Source organism: Schistocerca nitens, chromosome 2 (genome assembly GCF_023898315.1).
Source record: "Schistocerca nitens isolate TAMUIC-IGC-003100 chromosome 2, iqSchNite1.1, whole genome shotgun sequence".
In the NCBI taxonomy this organism is placed as follows: Eukaryota; Metazoa; Arthropoda; class Insecta; order Orthoptera; family Acrididae; genus Schistocerca; species Schistocerca nitens.
Window position 1 is genome coordinate 245483801 of NC_064615.1, and position 20185 is coordinate 245503985.

The following is a 20185-nucleotide window of genomic DNA, read 5'->3' on the forward strand; positions in this document are numbered from 1 at the left end:
AGGGAGTGAGATCACGTGATCGTGTTGGCCAAGCATTTGGAAACGATCGCTGATGTGCGGTGGGGCCCAATCTGGCATGAAAACTGTTGAGTTCAATGTGTCTCTCTCCTTTAGGGCGGATATGACATGCTGGCGAAGGGTATCGCTGTAACGCAGTCTAGTCACACTGCACATCTTTGGTCCTTGAGCGGCAACCGGTTCAAAAAAGAGTAGGCCAATGATGAACGTAGCCGTGAAGCCACACCATAGGGTGATACGTTCACCATGCAGGAGGAACGTCATGCACAGCGATAGGAGGCGAATATCCCCACACTCGGCAATTGTGTGTGTTCACCTCACCCGTCAGAGAAAATGGGCTTCGTCTGTCCATAGGAAGGTTCAGGACCAGCCCTCGTCAACTTCAGACCTTGCGAGAAAGTGGAGAGCGAAGTCAACACGTCGTTGTGCGCCCTTGTACGGATACCATTTGAGAATGGTTCGAAGCACTTTACGTACAGTGGACCACGGGATGTTCACCTGTCGTGACACGCACCCGCACTGCCTGAGAATCGGGAATTGCACCCAGCGCCGTCTGTCATAGCAACCGGTCGTCGGCCTCTTCCCGGAGCGACGCCCAGTTCTCCAGTTGATTCTAAGTTCCTCATCATGCACCACACAGCAGGTGGGGAAAGTGGGCCCTTTCGTAATCATTGCAGCCAGCAATATTCTCGAAGTGCAGGTGCAGCATTACTGTTGTTTTGATAATGGAACTTCACCAATAATGCCTTGTTATTCATATTCAAGCTCATGTTGACACGTCAACAAGTGCATTGCGACTGGTCAGGTGTGTGAGACTATGAATCACGATGACCGATCACGGCATCTGGTGGCTATAGTTGGAACTGGCTGGTGGCTTTGTGACGCGTGGAAATCATGCAGCCCATACTCTGAACATTAATTCTACCAAATTTGGTGCTCTTACGGTTATTAGTTAGCGTGTTATAACGTGTTAAATAGGGAAAGTTTTATTATAACCACCCAGTACAGTGTATGTCATTTATATTATGTTTTGGCAACAGCACTCTTTTTCTATGGTGCGATATGAAACAGTATGCACATTGTTCATGATATTCTTTTGAAGTTTTCTGCAGCGCAGCGTCTTCTTTTCCCTGAGGCATCATAGCTACCAGATGAATTTTTTCATCGTATCTGATGTCATGCAGCACTCAACCTCCATTCGCATCATCAACAGAACGGGCTTTGTTAACGGTATACTCCACCTTCCACTTCGCTGGCAACGAGTCCTACACAACGCTGGTGACTACTTTGAAGTAACAGGTGCAAACATGTAATTCTTTTTTATCGGTTGTGAATAAATAGTTGCCACTATTTAATTTCCAACCCTTGTGTCTTTCATTCCTCATTTCCTTTACCAGAATCTTAATGCGGCTACATATTGGCTTCAGTATCCCCAATAAATCTATCTATTGCATCTTCGTCCTCCGCCTCAGGATAGCAGCCACTTCATTCACTGACATGCCTCTGACGAAGAAGGAATCATTATATTGACTGTTCGGCCTACTGCAGCTCATGTGCAACACACAATTAAAAACTGGATTGGGAACCATAACAGTGAATTGCATTTTCTGGCTAAGCTGTACCATAGAATTCAGCATCTTTTCACATTTTCATCAGGCAAAAGTTTTAGCAATTGTCTCATATATTACGACAGAAAAAAAGTCCGAAGACTTATTTGATGCAGTTCTCCAAGTTACTCTGCCTTGTGCGAGCCTCTTCATCTCCGAGTAATTATTGCAATCTACATCCTTCTGAATCTCCTTATTGCATTCATCTGTTCGTGTCCCTCTACGATTGTAACCCCCCACACTACCCTTCAATAGTAAATTTTTGATCCCTTGATGTCTCAAAATGTGTCTTACTAACCGCTGTCTTCTTTTAAAGTTATGCCATAAATTTCAGTCCCTCCTCATTAGTTACGTGATCTCCCCCTCTAATCTTCAACATTCTTCCGTAGCACCACATTTCGAAAGCTTCTATTCTCCTTTTATCTAAAATGTTTATCGTTCATGACTCACTTCCATACATGGCTATATTCCATACAAATACTTTCAGAAAAGACTTCCTAACACCTAAATCTATATTCGATGTTAACAGAGAAGCTTTTCTTGCCATTGCCAGTCAACAGTTTATATCCTCTCTACTTCGGCCATCATCAGTTATTTCTCTACTTCGGCCATCATCAGTTATTTTGCTCCCCAAATAGCAAAACGCATCTACTGCTTCAGTTACGTCATTTCCTAATCTAATTCCCTTAGTATCACCTGATTTACTTCGACTGCTCCATTATCGTTGTTTTGCTATTGTTGATGTTCGTCTTACTTTCTCCTTTCAAGACAATGCCCATTCCGTTCAACCGTTCTTCCCAGTCCTTTGCTGTTTCTGACAAAATTAGAATGTCATGGCAAACCTCAAAGTTTTTATTTCTTCTCCATAAACTTCAATTCCTTTTCCAAATTTTTCTTTGTTTTCCTTTACTGCGTCCTTCGTCTACAGACTGAATAACATCGGGGATAGTTAACAAGCCTGTCTCACTCCCTTCTCCACGGCAGTTTATCTTTCATGTTCCCCGAGTCTCATAACTGCCCTGGTTTCTGCACAAGTTGTATGAAACCTTTCACTCCATTGCTATCTTCCGAACTTAAAGATAGTGTTCCAATCAAAATTGTCAAAGGATTTATCTAAGTCTACAAATGCTATCAACGTTCGTTTGTCTTTCTTTAATCTAGCTTCTAAGATTAGTCGTAGGGTCAGTATTTCCACGAAATCAAAACTCCTGTTCACCGAGGTCTGCTTCTGCTAGTTTTCCCATTCTTCTTCTGTAAAGAATTCGTATTTTGCAACCATGACTTATTACACTGATTGTTCGGTATTTTTCACACCTGTCAGTACCTGTTTTCTTTGGAATTGGAATTACTACCTTCCTCTTCAAGTCTGAGGGTGGTTCACTTGTCTCAAATATCATGCATAGCAGATGGATGAGTTACGGCTGGCTCTCCCAAGGATACCAGTAGTTCTGACGGAATATCGTCTACTCCCGGGGGTCTTCTTTCGTCTTAGATGTTTCAGAGCTCTATTAAATTGTTCCCGTATCTCATCTTCATCTACATCCACTTCCCTTTCTATAACATTGCTTTCAAGCTTACCTCTTTGTACGGACCCTCTACATGCTCTTTCCACCTTTCTACTTTCCCTTCTTTGCTTAGGACTGGTTTCCATCTGAGCTCTTGATATTCATACACGTGCTTCTCTTTTTCCCAAAGGCCTGTTTCATTTTCCTGTGGGAGGTCTCTATCTGTCCCCTAGAAAAATATGCTTCTAAATCCATACATTTGTTCTCTGGCCATTCCTTCTTAGCCAGTTTGCATTTCCTGTCAATCTGATTTTTAAACGTTTATATTCCCTTTCGCCTGTCTCGTTTGCTCCGTTTTTAAATTTTCTCCTTTCATCAGCTGAATTCAGTATCTCCCGTGTAAATCAAGTATTCCTATTAGGCCTTGTCTGTTCACCTATTTAATCCTCTGTTGCCTTCCTGTTTCGTCTCTTAAAGCTACCCATTCGTCTTCTACTGAATTCCTTTTCCCTATTTTAATCAATCGTTTTATAATGCTTCCTTAGAAACTCTCAACAACCTATGGTTCTTTCAACTTATCCAGATCCCATCTCCTTAATTTTCTACCCTTTTCCACTTTCTTCAGTTTTAATCTACAGTTGATAACCAATAAATTGTGGTCATTGTCCACATCTGCCCCTGCAAATGTCTCACAATTTAAAATCTGATTAATAAATCTCTATCTAACAGTGACGTAATCAATCTGAAACCTTCCGGTGTCTCCAGGTCTCTTCCACGTATAGAGCCTTCTTTTATAGCTCTTAAACCAAGTGTTAGCCATGATGAAATCATGATGTGTGCAAAATTTTACCACATGGCTTCCTCTTCCGTTCCTTTCCCCTTGTCCATATTCACCTACCAATTTTTCCTTCTTTTCCTTTTCGTACTATCGAATTCCAATCCCCCATTATCATGATATTTTCGTGCTCTTTAACTATCTGAATAATTTATTTTATATCATCGTATATTTCTTAAGTCTCTTCATCATCTGCTGAGCTAGTTGGCATGTAAACTTCTACAACAAAATAGTATTAACATCTTATACAAAGACATAATCTAATTTAGAAAAAGTCTTCACTAATTCACGCAGCAGTCACTGTCCTCTTCCTGCTTTCTAAGGGCAGAAAATCACCTAAGTATCAACAACAGAGCGTTCGTACCTGAGAAACATGCAACAAAAGGCATTCCAAACGCATGCAGTGGTCGCCAATAAGGGAAAACAATGGCAGAATGTTACGTGACATAATGTTACGCTAGCAGAAGTAAGTTAATTTACTGTTTCCAGTAGTGGGTACATGGTTTTGAAGTACAGTGTAGGTAGACATGTTTTATGTACATATTCAGGGTGTTCAAAAATTCAGTGCCCAAACTTACAGCTAAGATGAGAAGACAACGAACATATTTTGTAAAGTAATCTGATATTGAAAATGCAATCTGTGTGAGTACTGGGTATGCAAGAGGTGATTGAAAATAAAACTATATTACATGTGTTTCAACACTCTATTGTTCACATCAGTACTACAATAGAGGTTCAAAATGAGCACCATTAACTTAAGTGCAGAGCCTTTACTGACATAGCAGGGTGATTATGTTCAATGGAAAAATGTGTGATGTGTTCTGCATGTGTATGGCCACTGCCAGAATTGCTGCAACTAATTCCTCCATAGGGCAAAAATACATTTTGTTTTTGTGTAGTCCCAGAGAAAGATGTCTAGTGGAATAACATCCATGGATGTTGCAGGCCAGTGTAGGGGTGTTTTCTGGCTGATCCACCGAGTGCTGAAAGTACAGGTTACTGCTGCTCATACTGATTCTGCAAAATCCACAAGGACCCATCGAGCTGGCTCTAAGAGAACAACAAGTCGTTAAAACACTAGTTACCTGGAATCAAATTAAGGTCAACTATGTTTGAAAAAGGTACTGTTTATCACATTTGCCATGCATAGTGCCCACCCATAATGCTTACCTGACACCTGACTGGCCAACAAAAAACATTTCTTATTGGTTCAGTCGTAATATCTTTCAGTTTAGTCACTGAAATTTTGAACACCGTATATAAACTAAACACAAATATGTCTACTCATACTGTACTTCGAAATCATGATCCACTACGAGAAATAGTGAATTATTTTTATACTATCTTAGTTTTGTAAACTTATATTCATAATGTAACATAGTCATGAAATCTTTCCAGGACCAGAGTTAGCAAGAATTTGGAAGAAATGATTTGGACTGTTAAGGCATCTGTAGGTGAGTCCCCAGGGCTTGAAATTAATTGTGCATTGAAATAAAATCACGATTTGTGACTTAAGACGGTTGTTCTTTATTTTGGGAAAATAATACAGTCACAGAAGAAACACTGACAGAAAAAGTAGCGTAGTTGTTACTTGATTTATGGACACTGTGGCATGAACTAAGGCGTGTTTCGTTTACTATTGCTGGATCATCTCCACGGACTATAAAGTAGTAGTTATTTGGTTTTCGAAGGCAAATGTATTTAGCTAGCCGAAACTGTCGAACATATAAGGGCTGTTCACGTATGCAGATGATATCATCCTTTTTAGCAGAGTACTAACGGTCTGTCAACAGTTTTCAGAAAACTCTAGGATGCTTTCCAAGCTGTAGGGCTCAAGGTCAACCTTCAAAAGACAAAAGTCGCTCTGGAAAATTTGACGAACGAAAATTTGGCAGTAGTCTATTTCCAAATTTCCTGATGAAGCTTGGAAGATGCCAACCCTTTGGGCACGCCATCTTTAATACTTTGTCAATTACGTAGTCACTACAGAGGTATCTCAGCTACGTGGCGAATCCATCTGACCTGCAGCCCTGTATTTCAACCAACCTATGTCGTATTGACGTTCAGCTAGAGGTTCAAGATCTCGGTCAGTACCTCACATATAGTCAGAAAGCGTTGTTACTGTTATCTTCAGGGAGACAGGCATAGTTTTAACTTGAACCCATTACCCTTCAATAACGTAGCCAGCCATCACCATCATCTGTCACCGTGTATTTTTTTCGTGTTATTTTTTTGTAATTTTACCTTCATGCATAGTCTGGGAAAGCATGTGTTGGTTCTGTGTTGAACTAAATCCGAAAAGGACAGTATTTCATTTCAGTATCATCCTGATCATTTGAAACATAATAAATTTCTTTTGAGCTGAGGGTATGTAGTAAAGATAGGTAACATTTTATGCTCTAGAAGGGCGAAACGCTTCAATAGCAGTACTGTTTCCCCTCCGACCAAGACTGTTTTTCTTTCGAAACGCTCTGGAAGCAGTTAATGAATACATTTATCTGGGACGTAAAATGAAGCTTGTATTAGGTAAACAGACAGCAAAGATCACCCAGCAAATTGCGCTCACCTGGTTCCCATTCGCGAAAATTGGTTACATTCACCACAAACTGTCTATCCCTATAAATTTAAAGAGGAAGGCTTATCACACATACATCCTGCCAGTAACAAAATATGGTCTCGAAATAATGACGCTTAACAACAAGCAGCGCATATCGGCACCGGGTTTATCGAAGGGTAATAGAGCAGAGCTCGCAGCGAGTCCGAGTGACACGATCAGGAACTAAGAGATGAGGAAAACATTTTGAGTTGATGTTTTCGAGCCGACAGCGGGTCTGAAGTGTAGTTCGGCGAGGCACTTGGCTAGGAACAACTTCAAATGGACCAAAACACTGATGCAGTGGTGCCCGAGGGAGTCACAGAGGTGTCGTACGTCCTCTGGCGAGACGGAGAGACAGCACCCAACGACACCCGAGAAAAAAAATGGATCCAAACAGCACAGCAATGATCGATACGGAAATCTCTGGAAGAAGCTTATGTCCAGGAACGGTTACTTCGAGCTAGAGGCTAAAGAAGAAGAAGGAGGAAAAATAGAAGAGTTCACGAATAATTGCTGTTTTATATAAGGAAATGGTGAAGCGAGAATAATGTATCGAAGTGCAGGAAGACCTACAGCGTTTAATGGATCTACATTTCCGGTTATTTAAGATTTTGAAGTGACACGTGCCCGTAATGTTCTCCTTTGTTTGGGAAAGGCATCTATTCCGAAGAATAATGAGAATACGGGTAAGTGGAGATACAGCTATAACCGTCTACTTTGGCACGATAACGATGGAAAGAAATTTTGAGGAAAAAATTAAAAATATGAAATAGTGAAATTTGAAATAAATAAACTGAATCCGTTATAATTTTAGATAGCTAATTGCTTAAGAATGGTCGGCATTTCACCGTGTGAGCAAAAATTACTGTATGACTATTAATTGTTTATAAACTATAATTACGAACTAATCACTGAACTGTTATCAGGCGATAACGGAAGCAAAACAACTGACTCGAGCTCAGTTGTAGAAACGTAGGTAATAGCATGCAAAAAACATGAAATGTATTATTCTGAAGTCACATTTTGTAGAAATTCACTTAAATTATGCTTTTACTCTTTTACTGTTATTCACTATTCTTTAACTAGGTGTTCAACCAAGCCAATACGCCTTGCCATATATTAAATTCCAGCAATTTATCCCTTATACTCCCGCGCATCACGTCTACACTTGAGCACTTGTCACTAGCAACTCTCTCTGCTCGACTCCGTGATTGCGCACCCAGCGACAATTCTCCTTACTTCAATCATATTTTTATGCTCATAACATTAACAAATTTCCATGATCAGGCCAGCATTTTTACTACATTATAATTACAATATCTTTTTTTAATTAGTTCATTTGTCAGGCGGATGAGACCTAGGTTGGAGCGGTAAAGCGCTCGTGTCAAAATGAAACAATCTAGTACACAATACGAATTTACTATACAAACGAGACAGTTTCAAAAATTACAAATGTCCGTGATTAAACAATTTTGCATGATACACGACTCGTAGCCAATCGAAGCTTAAAAAAGTTTAACTGTGCTTATTACTCTAAGGTCATCAAGCAACGATTACTCAAACTTGAGAGATCAACGGCAGCGGCTGCTTTAAGCCTTTCACCAAGACAGATATTTAATTAAATTCAAATAGGAAGAAATAATTTTTCAAATAAATGAAAGAATCGTTATGTTAAATTAAACGAAGCACAGAAAACTTTAAAAGATTCAGAAATGCACACTTGACAGCTGCACCAAAATTTACGTCAGGCCTGTAGTCAAATAAATTCATACACAATAGCAAAGGCTTTACTGAATAAAGAAGAGAATAAAAATGTCTTAATTAACAATATGGAGAGGCCCTACACTAGTTAAGTTTTGGCTGCAAGAGCTACTTCAGGCCTAACAGCTCAGAACAAGAGTCTATACTCATTAGGTTCTTTAGATAACTTACCCAAGACAATTAATCAAAAAAATCTGAAACTGCAGAAGATGTTTTATAAATAAAAGCCAAACGCGTCTGGTAGAATTCTTTTGAATTAAATTGCAGTCAGCTCAAGAGGGATGACATATAGTAAGAGATGAAATCACTTAAACTTTACAGTGGTCCGTCCATGGGACAATTTCAAGTTAAATTCAGTACCCAAAATCATGACAAGCCACTCAGTTCTAACTGGCGAGTTAACTGCTCAATTTATTGTTGAACACGGATACACATGCTTAACGAGTGGAAGGCACCACAAAAACATATCAAATGGGCACGCCAAAAGACGCCAAATCTCAACAGCAATTGATCTTGCACCCAGAACACAACGAAATAGCTTGCTGATACAGAGATTAAAACGGTGGATCAACAAATATACCTTTTGTCACACAGGCTAGCGCATAGTGGAACTAATTTTTACCATCTCTTGGATTCACACCACTTAGGGAATAAAATAGCAACCACAAGTTATGGTCTACCTTACTGCATTTATAACAACTTTGCTATAACTTGTAACCTCCCCCTCACTTATCGACCTTAATGACAGTGAAAAATTAAACCGCGTGTACCTAATGGAAATTTGGGAATAGCAATCGTCACCGAAGTTAATCTGTTGGTAAAGAGGGAGGAAAGGGTTACATCTAAATGAAAGGAAAAATGCAAATGAAACTGGTGGAAATTAATTTTGAAAAGGGGTAAAGTTAATAAAGAAAGTAAATGTGCGGCCGTTACGTTAACAATTAACTAGCGTTAATTACATATTTGAGATTTGGGGGAAATTACGGTCGCCAGTCCTAAGGACAATTACTATAGTAACTGAAAAAGAAAGGTTATTACACATATAATTAGCACTAGAAGCGTGGCAACTGGAGGTTGACACGTGTAGTGTGAAAACTGAAAGTTTGTCAGAAGTAATAAATTTCGCTGCACTCTGACTTAATTTAGCAAAAGAATTAATAAAACCTGAAAATTGAAAGTTAATTTAGTGACTGATATTAATAGTGAGCTTTCTTTCTGAAGCACATCGAAATTCAGTAAAATACGGTTAGTCTTGGACTACCTCAACAATCATTTCAAAAGCTACTTGAATCTACGCAATTTAGAAATAAGAGATTTAACTTCGAACTTGAATTAAATGATTCTGAACAATTAACAATAGTAAAATTTAGTACGTACCAAGCTGAGCTGCAGTCACAGGTAAGCTAAAATACGGTAACAAAACTCGCACTCTTAATTTGTGCTTGTGTAATCTAAATATTGTAGCCAGCTATGAATACTTAAACTGAACTTTGAAATTAAAGCAGTGAAATGGAATGATTGTACTTTAATGCTGGCGTCTGAATTTCAACGACACTCGGGTTCATTTCGGAAAAGGAAGGGACCCTGCTTGGTAATGCAATTGGGACAATGAGCAACAAAGGTTCATGCTAAGTCGCTGTAATTTTGCGAGGCAAATGGAACAGTTTGAAAAGCTGAGGTCTGCCATACAGTTCTGAAACTTTACGTGCTTTTAGTCTTCCTTGTTGGTTGATTGAAGGTTTGAAGTCGTCGATCGAGGAGGTGGCGACAGTCACTCATTGTCGGCCGTCGCTGTTGCAGAAGCTGGATGCTGGCGCGCCTTCTTCTCGACACGGTCACCAGGCGAAACGGGCTCTTGATGTGTGCCAGCTAGTGCTTCCCGTCCGCGACACCGTGCTAGAACCTATTATAGTCAGTCGAGCGCAATTACATGCTGCCAAACCCCGAAAGCGCGGCAACTCGCGGGAGCGTCACACAACACACCTGCTCAACCGCACTACTCCAGCCAGACTCTCCCTCTGCCCGCGCTCCACGCGGCAGAGTTAACACTACCAAAGATCCTACACACTTTGATTCTTCACACGACCTATCGATGTAATCGTTCGATAGCAGTTTTCCCTAGGCAAGACCCAGCGTAAAAATACAAATAATATTCACAAAACAAACCAACATAAATGCATATATATATATATATATATATATATATATATATATATATATATATATATACAAACAGTAAAACAATTACAGAAATGTCATATCTTGAGGTAACAAACCAAGAAAAAAAAATTATAGTACAATAGATGGAAATAGGAGGATATGCATTTCCGGCGTTACAAACTGAAACATGTAACACAGCAATTACCGAACTATCAAAAATACAACGGTACACATTTGTCCGTCTGACATCTAAGGCTTTGTTCCAAGTATAGGAACTTAACAACTCTTAAATCTGCTACCTTCTATGATTATGATCCATACCAAAACCTTCGAGTAAGAGACACAATACAGGTAGTCACATTCATGGCACGATCCACATGCCATCACACATTATGATATAGAAACCATAACTGACACACAGTCTAGCTACAACAGAAACAGACACAACATTAAATTTCAGTGCTGCAATGTACAAATCCGAATGCATACGGTAAAAGGAATTACATGTGAACTGCCGCTGACACAAATCAGACCACACAGTAAAGACAATATTAAGCGTAAACTGCTCTCTCCACTTAAAGGAAATTTGTGTATCACAATAAATCTAAAACACAAATCCAAACGGCTCATCGGATGGAATTACAATATACGCTGCCTACTGACACATTAATTTGGATCACACTGTGTAAATGTTCAGTAGGCTAGTGGTAATTTAACAAGCACAGCCTAACTCACAGGGAAACGAACACACGACTCAACACGAGTGCCTCGACGACAGAAATATCAAAATCTGCTTAATGACCAGACGCAGGGAGGCTCATCGTAAGGTGCAGTCTGTAACACGATCGGCATACTGACTCTTAGCTGCTGTCTGTGCAGTTTCAAACAGCTGTCCAACGTTATTGCTACGGCACGACATCTGCCGATCCAATATCGGCCGCCTTCTCACGACCTTGCTCGGCCCATATCAGCAGTTTCGCGCCTTGTCCAACACGCTACAATGGGCCTCTACACTGTCTCCGGGCGTAAACACAGCTCCGCTCCTGCTCACACTGCGTGAGCCTGTAATCGGCGTTTTCGGCAGCTCACGGTCTTTTCAACTCGGCAAATCCTCAGACCGAAACCAGGAAGTGGCACTCGATCGACCCATCGCCGCCGCCTTGCTAGAAAACTTGTGAGTACGGTTACAGTCTGAATTAATTCTTTGACATTTAAACACATGACAGCATTAATAAAATAGTTGAAGGTACATATGACAGAAATTATATCATGGTTACTGAATTAATTATGAATAAAATTTATTAGGCATTGTCTCGTGTTTCAAGCGGATCGACGCTTGGGGCAAAGATTGGCACGTGACACTCTGTTTGAGCAAATGTAACGTATTGCTCATACACTAAAATTAAACTCCGTTCAGCCATGTCTTGGAAGGCCCAGCGGCCCCGACCGGCCGCCGTGTCTTCCTCAGCCCATAGGCGTCACTGGATGCGGATATGAGGGGCATATGGCCATTACACCGCTCTCCCGGCCGTATGCCAGTTTACGAGACCGGAGCCGCTACTTCTCAATCAAGTAGCTCCACTGGTTGCCTCACAAGGGCTGAGTGCACCCCGCTTGCCAACAGAGCTCGGCAGACCGGTCGGTCATCCATCCAAGTGCTGGCCCAGCCCGACACCGTTTAACTTCGGTTATCTGACGGGAACCGGTGTTACCACTGCGGCAAGGCTGTTGGCATTGCTCATACAACGATGAGCCAAAAGTTTATGATTACCCACTTCATAGCGAGTTGGTCTAACTTAGAAACACAATACGCAGCGATTCTGTGTGGCATGATCTCGACAAGCACTTCATAGCTTTCCTGGGGCATAAGGCAACAGGTGTCTACGCACAAGTCACTAATTTCGTGTAAACTACGGGTTGGTTTGTTTGTGCGCGCGGATCTGACGTCCGATAGCTTCTCAGATGTGTTTCATCGGGTTCAGATCAGACGAATTTGGTGGGAAAGCTATCAACGTGAGTTCACTGTCATGATCCTCAAAACTACTGGTGCATTGTTCTGTCCTTGTGAAACGTACAGTTATCCTGCTGGAATATGCCACTGCCGTCGGATTAGACATCAAGCAGTAAGCCAAGCAGGTGGTCCGTTGCCCACAGCCGTCATGATGACTTCCATTAAACACACATCAAAAAAACGTTTGCATCACCTCTGTTCCCACAGTTCCGGAAACTGTACAGATAATTGGAATAGAGATCAACATAACATCATTTCCGCCCTTTTTAATGCTAATGAAAACCACACATTGCACGTTGTACCATCCCATAGCGAGAGCTTCAGAGCTGGTGGTCGAGATTGCTGTACACACTGGTACCTCTAATACCCAGTAGCACGTCCTCTTGCATTGATGCATGCTTGCATTCGTCCTGGCATACTATTCACAAGTTTATCAAGGCACTGTTCGTCCAGATTGTCCCACTCTTCAATGGCGATTCGGCATACATCCCTCGAAGTGGTTTGTGGGTTACATTGTCCATAAACAGCCCTTTTCAACCTATACCGGTCATATTCAATAGGTTTCATGTCTGGAGAACATGCTGGCGACTCTAGTCAAGCGATGTCGTTATCCTGAAGGAAGTCATTCACAAGATGTGCACAATGGGGGCCTGAATTGTCGTCCGTGAAGACGAATGTCTCGCCAGTATGCTGCCGATATGGTTGCACTATCGGTAGGAGGATGGCATTCACGTATAGTACAGCCGATACGGCGCCTTCCATGACCACCAGAGGCGTATTTCGGCCGCACATAGTGCCACCCTAAAACAGCAGGGAACCTCCACTCCTGCAGTCGTTGGACAGAGTATGCAAGGTAACCTGACCGGGTTGCCTCCGAACACGTTTTCGACGATTGTCTGGTTGAAGGCATGTGCGACACTCATTGGTGAAGAGAACGTGATGCCAATCCAGAGCGGTCCATCCGGCATGTTGTCGGGCACATCTGTACGGCGCTGCATGGTGTCGTGGTTGCAAAGATGAAACTCGCTGAGCCGCGCTGCGGCTGGTGTTGGTGTTGTTTGTAGGTTTCCGGCACTGTGTTGGAGGCCAGATGGTATCGTTTAGTTGGCATAGTTTCGGTTGTTTGTCGTCTTCTTGTGTTGACTGGCGCCACTCGGTTTCGCAAGCGTTGCCTGTCCGCTAGTGGCAGCAGCGGCGGTTATCGATATGTAGTAGCAGTTGCCCAACCTTTGGGGCGACGTCGTTGTTTATGCGGGTCGTGTTAGTGGGCCAGTTCGGTTGGAGACTCAGGAGGAGCCAGGTTCGCGCAGTGCCAGAACACGGTGGGACCGCTGACCTCACGCATGGACTGCCGGATGGAAGGGCTGTGGTCACGAGGGTGCACGACTTCGTCATAAACCGGATCCAGCAGGCTTTAAGATGAGTGCATTTCAATCCAAGTAGAGAAACCTCCACCATTGTGATATCTCGCGATTCTCCGGTGACTTGGGTTCGTGTTGCTGCTCGTGGTGTCGCAGAAGCGAAGAGCAGCGAGTGGAGTGTTTGGGGAAGGCGCATCTGATTAGCTTTCCTCGACTTCTTATTACTATTTACTGCGTTCAACTTGTTACAATTTGTTAAGTTCAGCCAGCGGTAATTTTTCTTGCCTGGTGGCCGCTAACGCCCCAGCTACCTGCCCAGGGGATTAGTGTATGTAACCGCAGTGTAAGTTTCCTCGCCTTGACGCTGCTGTCCGCTAAGGCGTGTAGATTTGACAGCTTTCTTGATTGTAGGCCGGTTGGTGATTCTTCTACACTGGTGATAGTGGTTTCTTTCTCCTTCCGGGCGCTCTAAACACAGTATTCTGGACGTCAGGTAACTTCAGCAACATTATCATTAGTCATTCCTTACACTGCCATTAGTCTCAGTTACCATCTTGTGAAGTGAATGCAACTCTTGGCTGCCTATCTCATCACTCGCGAAAGTGTTTGTTACCGGACCATCTCAGAGGTCGATTCCTGGAGCACCGTCTGTGGCCCCGTGGTTCTTGTAAGAATGTGTGTTCTAAAAGGAGGTCTGATGGCCAGTAGTTCAGTGTAACGTTCCTTCAGTCCACGTCTTTTGCAGGTATTACCTGCCTCAGTACCCTTAAGGAACTTATATACAGGTCGTTGTGTTTTATTATTGTATTATTTGTTGCAATACCTTGTAATGCCTACATTAAACGTTATATTTGTCTAGTTAGAGTTCTGGTTGCCTTCTGGGATAAATATAGCAGTGTAGTGTTCAGTGGATGTTAAGGGTTGTGTTACAAAGTTTACCATCATCTTATTTCACCAGTTTGGTGATCAGTTATTTGTTTTTGTTTTTTTAATTAACCTTTGGTATTGTATTTGCTATTTTACAGCTGGTTTCTAAATTTTTTTATATTATTGCCGTTCCTGGCGTGTAAGGCCTTCAGCCGTGATTGTGTTCACGTGCCTTAAAATTCTAATTTGGTATTTGTATTTACGCAGTAAACCTTTAAAACTTTATTTACTGCCATTCCTGGCGTCTGATATCTTCTTCTGTGTTTGTGGCGACTTGCCTTTAATATTTCAATACTTGTAAATTGTAAGTTGCAGCGTGTTTTAAAAAATTCTTAATTTATTGCCATTGCTGGTGTGTAAGGCCTTCTGCCCAGTTCACAATGGCTTACTTTTAATACATTATGTGTTGTGTCTGTGTTTCATGGTCATTTGCTAAATTGTAACTCACTGAAAACACTATTATTTACACAGTTGTTCATTCCTTCTTAATAACGTGTGGTATTTTTTATTTATTGTTGAGTCTCGAATTACTGGTTTAAAATAAATTGTGTATAACCGTAAAAGGCAACGGCCCCGTCCCCAATCGTAACCGAATGCTGCTTTGCCTTGACTACCAGGTTTCACTCGCCATGGGCGTCGAGAGTGAAGTTGGACAGCATGCAGCCTATTGCGCACAGTTTGAGTCGTAACACGACGTCCTGTGGCTGCACGGAATTATTTTACAACATGGTGGCGTTGCTGTCAGGGTTCCTCGGAGCCGTAATCCGTGGGTAACGGTCATCCACCGCAGTAGTAGGCCTTGGGCGGCCTGAGCGTGGCATGTCGTCGACAGTTCCTGTCTCTCTGTATCTCCTCCATGACCGAACAACATCGCTTTGGTTCACTCCGAGACGCCTGCACACTTCCCTTGTTGAGAGCCCTTCCTGGCACAAAGTAACAATGCGTTCGCGACCAAACAATGGTATTGACTGTCTAGGCATTTTGAACTACAGACAACACCAGCCGTGTACCTCCTTCCTGGTGGAATGACTGGAACTGATCGGCTGTCGGACCACCTCCGTCTAATAGGCGCTGCTCATGAATGGTTGTTTACGTCTTTGGGTGGGTCTAGTGACACTTCTGAACAGTCAAAGGGACTACGTATGTGATACAATATCCACAGTCAACGTCTATCTTCAGGAGTTCTGAGAATCGGGGTGATGGAAAACTTTTTTTTATGTGTGTATTATCACAGACCCCATGGAAGCCCAGATGTATGTCCCTCATAGTGTAATAAAGCCCCCGCTAGCCTGCGTCTGTGGCGCTTTGCGGGTTCCAGCAGCCTTTCGCCTGGATGACGGTCTATACACACACAACCGTCAACCTAGAGTAACAAGAAAAGTCTTTCATCAGACTAGCCCAAGTGTTTCCATTGATCAGCGGCCAAGCATTGATGAATCAGTGACCATTTCTGTCGTAAATGACGATGTGGATTGAACCGTGATTTATTTTCAAAGAATATTCTTAAGAATTTATTTTATTTACTAGCGATTCATCAAGAACATTAACACATTTAATCACAGTATGTAAGCATGGAAGTAGTTGCCAGGGAGTAACTGATGAAATCATAACCAAACTCCTTCTAAGAAATGGGAATTTTATTCACTTTAACAGTGCCTAAAAGCATTTTTTAAAAGAAAAGATTTAAAATTATAATCAGATAGCACCCTCTAAATATCAAAGTTACAATTTATTCAGAGGCAGAAAGAAACAAGTTTTGACTGTATGACATTTCAGGCAGAGAACCTTGCTGCTCCCTTTTGACACGGCCGTAGTTACGACCGCTCACAACAGCCTCTGAAAGACTACACTGGTGCAAATCTGCAACACACCAGATAACTTTAAACTAAAAATTTTAACAATTTACACAAGCACACAAACTATGCACCGCCTGTATGAGGGATGAAAATGGTACAAAATATAAAATATTAACCTTGCCACTGAAGGTGCAACTTGATTTTAACTTCCAAGAAAAGTCTTACGGTGCAAGGGTAGCAACTTTATATACTTTAATGATCATTTAAATAAAAGCCCATGAAATGCAATCTTATATAAAATTCTAAAAGGTTGGCCAAACAACAGTTAAGATGCTCTACAGCACAGAAAAACCGCTTCTCAAGATCGTAGGCAATAATATCAAAGTTTCCAAAGATCAAAACATATTTCAGGTATTAGGCCGTTATACCCAAGCAATAAATTCGTTAACACAACAAATCCGACAAACATGACAGAGGCAGCTGCTAACGTACGGTAGACTGATACGGAGATTACCGAACAACCCGAACCGCAGGTTGCTCTAATCCGCCCCTACTCCACAAGGGAAAAACGGACCACCCAATTTATAGGCAACCACCTTCCCGCGGGTGGGCAAACAGAGAAGAATGGTGGGACGACCCCAAAGCAAAACGGCTGGTGACCTCACCGAGAAAACAAGTAGAATTTAACAAGAGTAAATCAAACAAGATATCACTAATCACTTAACTTCTAACAAAATGCGATTTCTCGAGAAGACCTGGCGCAGCACCCCTAAATCGCTCTCCCGAACCGTCCGCTGCCAGCCGCTTCAACGGACGCAGGAAGGCGCGCCGATCTCCCGTCTCATGGCATCGCAGCTCGCACCGGCCGGACTGATGTCATGTGTTGACTCCTGTTGCTTTCGTGTCGACCGCGAAGCCACTACCCCTCGCTATACGCTGCGGCCCACTGGACTCACGTGGCGACCTCGCATACGCCGACGCTCAAGACGGACAAGTCACCTTGTGTCTCAGTGCGCGACCGACCAACCGATCGATCCAACCGCCAATGACCATTGCCTGAGCAAACTCGAGCAGACTGGCGGCCTAACGCGCAGACTCAGGTGCAGGAACTAAGCCCCAACCGGGCGACCACTCGCTGAGTTCTCTTACTGGCAGAGTGGAAAGACTCTCATTTTGCCGGCTTTAAAGGTTGAACCGGACGACAGACATACTAGCACTCCGAACGACAGACAGACACTAACTGCTTAACAAATGCGGACGAGAGACAGACTAGCAAGCTGGGGACGAGAGACTGACCCAGACTGACCGACTGGCGATCTCATAGCGCCCCTTAAATGCACGTGAACAGGCAGCCTTTCCCATTTACCATAAGAGGGAGACACTAAATCTGCGATTGCCACAGCGGCGCCACCGCCAGAAACGGAGGGCGACTGCTTCACACTACGCGCTGCGGGCGCTCTTCAAAACAGCAATTTTTACCACGGCTCGTGGATGGGTCACCGTGGGAACATGTAGGATCGTCTACTGCACCTGCAACTATGTGCGCCGAACGATGTTCTAAGAAAGATTTGTGGCTGCACCAGATTTGTTCTACGTCAGTATATCTACCACTGCTAGCCTTTACTGACTCACAGAGCAGACACGTGCTGAACAGGTGTCGATGACGAACACCCTGTCACCTCCTCGTTGCTTCACAGCCCTTCAACCGCTTACCACTGATTCTTACGGCTGTAGCAAGGGCATTATCGATCAGCTTCACTGTTTCTGAGATGTGCGTTCCCAGAAGTCGGCATACAGCAATCTACCTGAAATGGCCTGCTTAACCCGCAAGACAGGACAGATAGAATAAATTGTGGAAAGGGCCCAAAAGAAGGGGTGTCAGTTACACTCGAACATACAACTATATTATTTGATCAAACATTACAAGAGCCCAAAAAACATTTTTTAGACACAGCTTTAATCTTTGGGACTTAATTACCGGCTGAAAGCCACTTTAATTTAAAAACGGCTTAAGGTCAATAACTTGAAACGCAAGCATAATCAGAAATTTAAAAGGCAAGCCTTATCTTAAAACAGTTCTTTAGTTAGGCTTACGTAAACAAGTTAAATTCAAGTCTGCTGAAGGCCGAGCACTTAAAACTCCACACTGGACTCGCATTCGGGAGGACGACGGTTCAATCCCGCGTCCGGCCATCCTGATTTAGGTTTTCCGTGATTTCCGTAAATCGCTCCAGGCAAATGCCTGGATGGTTCCTTTCAAAGGGCACGGCCGACTTCCTTCCCCGTCCTTCCCTAATCCGATGAGACCGATGACCTCGCTGTCTGGTCTCCTTCCCCAAAACAACCAACCAACCAACTTAAAACTCCAAAACATTATTTTTTTTAAATACCAAAGTCTTTGCGTGAAACAGTTCTTTAATTTAGGCTGAAGGCCATAAGAACGAACAACCGAAACTCATGACTTAAAAATTCAATAGGTTGAAGTAAACAAGTTAAATTTAAATTGGCTGAAGTCCGAAAATTTAAGAATACAAAAAAAAATTTTAAATTCTAAAGGGCTTACGCGAAACAGTACTTTAAACTAGGCTGAAGGCCTCAAGAGTAAAACAACTCTAATTTAAAACACAAAACTGGCTAGAAGCCATGCAAGTACCAACAACAAGAACAAATTTTTAAAAAAGGCAGTACACGCAAGGGCGCCCAGATGTTCGAGGGTCGGCCTGTAATTTAAACACTAACGCTCGCTTAGGTGAGACAGGCAGTTGGGCCAACCACTCACGATCCGACGACAACCCAACCGACCGACAGTCAGCTAACTTCCACTTCACCCGACCAGGGCACAACAGGGAGTTCAACGGAACAACGTAGAAGATGTTGGCGTCCACAACCAATCATACACGGGGCTGTCAAACTACACACATTGCTGGACAGCAACAACACGATGAGGAAACTATACTGCCTGAAATTTATGTCAGCGGCCAGGGCAAGTTACCGGAACGTTAACGGCCACAAGGCAGAAGATTCTGCTGGAGAACTTCAATTCAAATCACCAAATACAGTGAAACTCCACCGGAGGTTGGCTACAATTTTCCAACTTGAAAACCACGTTGTTGTTCGTGGGAAAATCCCAACAGCCGACAACGAACTCCAAACGACACAATGTGAACAGTGTTGACTTGATGGTAGGTTAAATCAAAACTCAAGTTTCGTGTCCAGGGTCGGTGAGCCACGGGCCTCGTAGCAATGGCAACAGCGCCACACACCCCGACACCGCGTAGAGGCCGCCAGCGGGCCCCACCGAAACTACGCCCCGCTGAGAATTCCTCACTGGTCCATGCCAACCGACCGACTCCTCAGAGCCAGCACGGCGTCAACGTTTAAAATAATCATACAAACTACACACAGTTTCATGAACACTTGCACGAAGAACCAGGAAATGCTAACGGCAGTGACTGTGCAATAACAGGGACGAATCACGAGTCGGCACACACAGCCAACCCATAAGCGATCGCCGGCAAATGCACGTCGTCCAGCAAGACGACCGACCGACGACCAACAAAAGTCGTCGCCGCTCCAATCATGTGCGTCGGCAACCGTCGGGCGAGCCA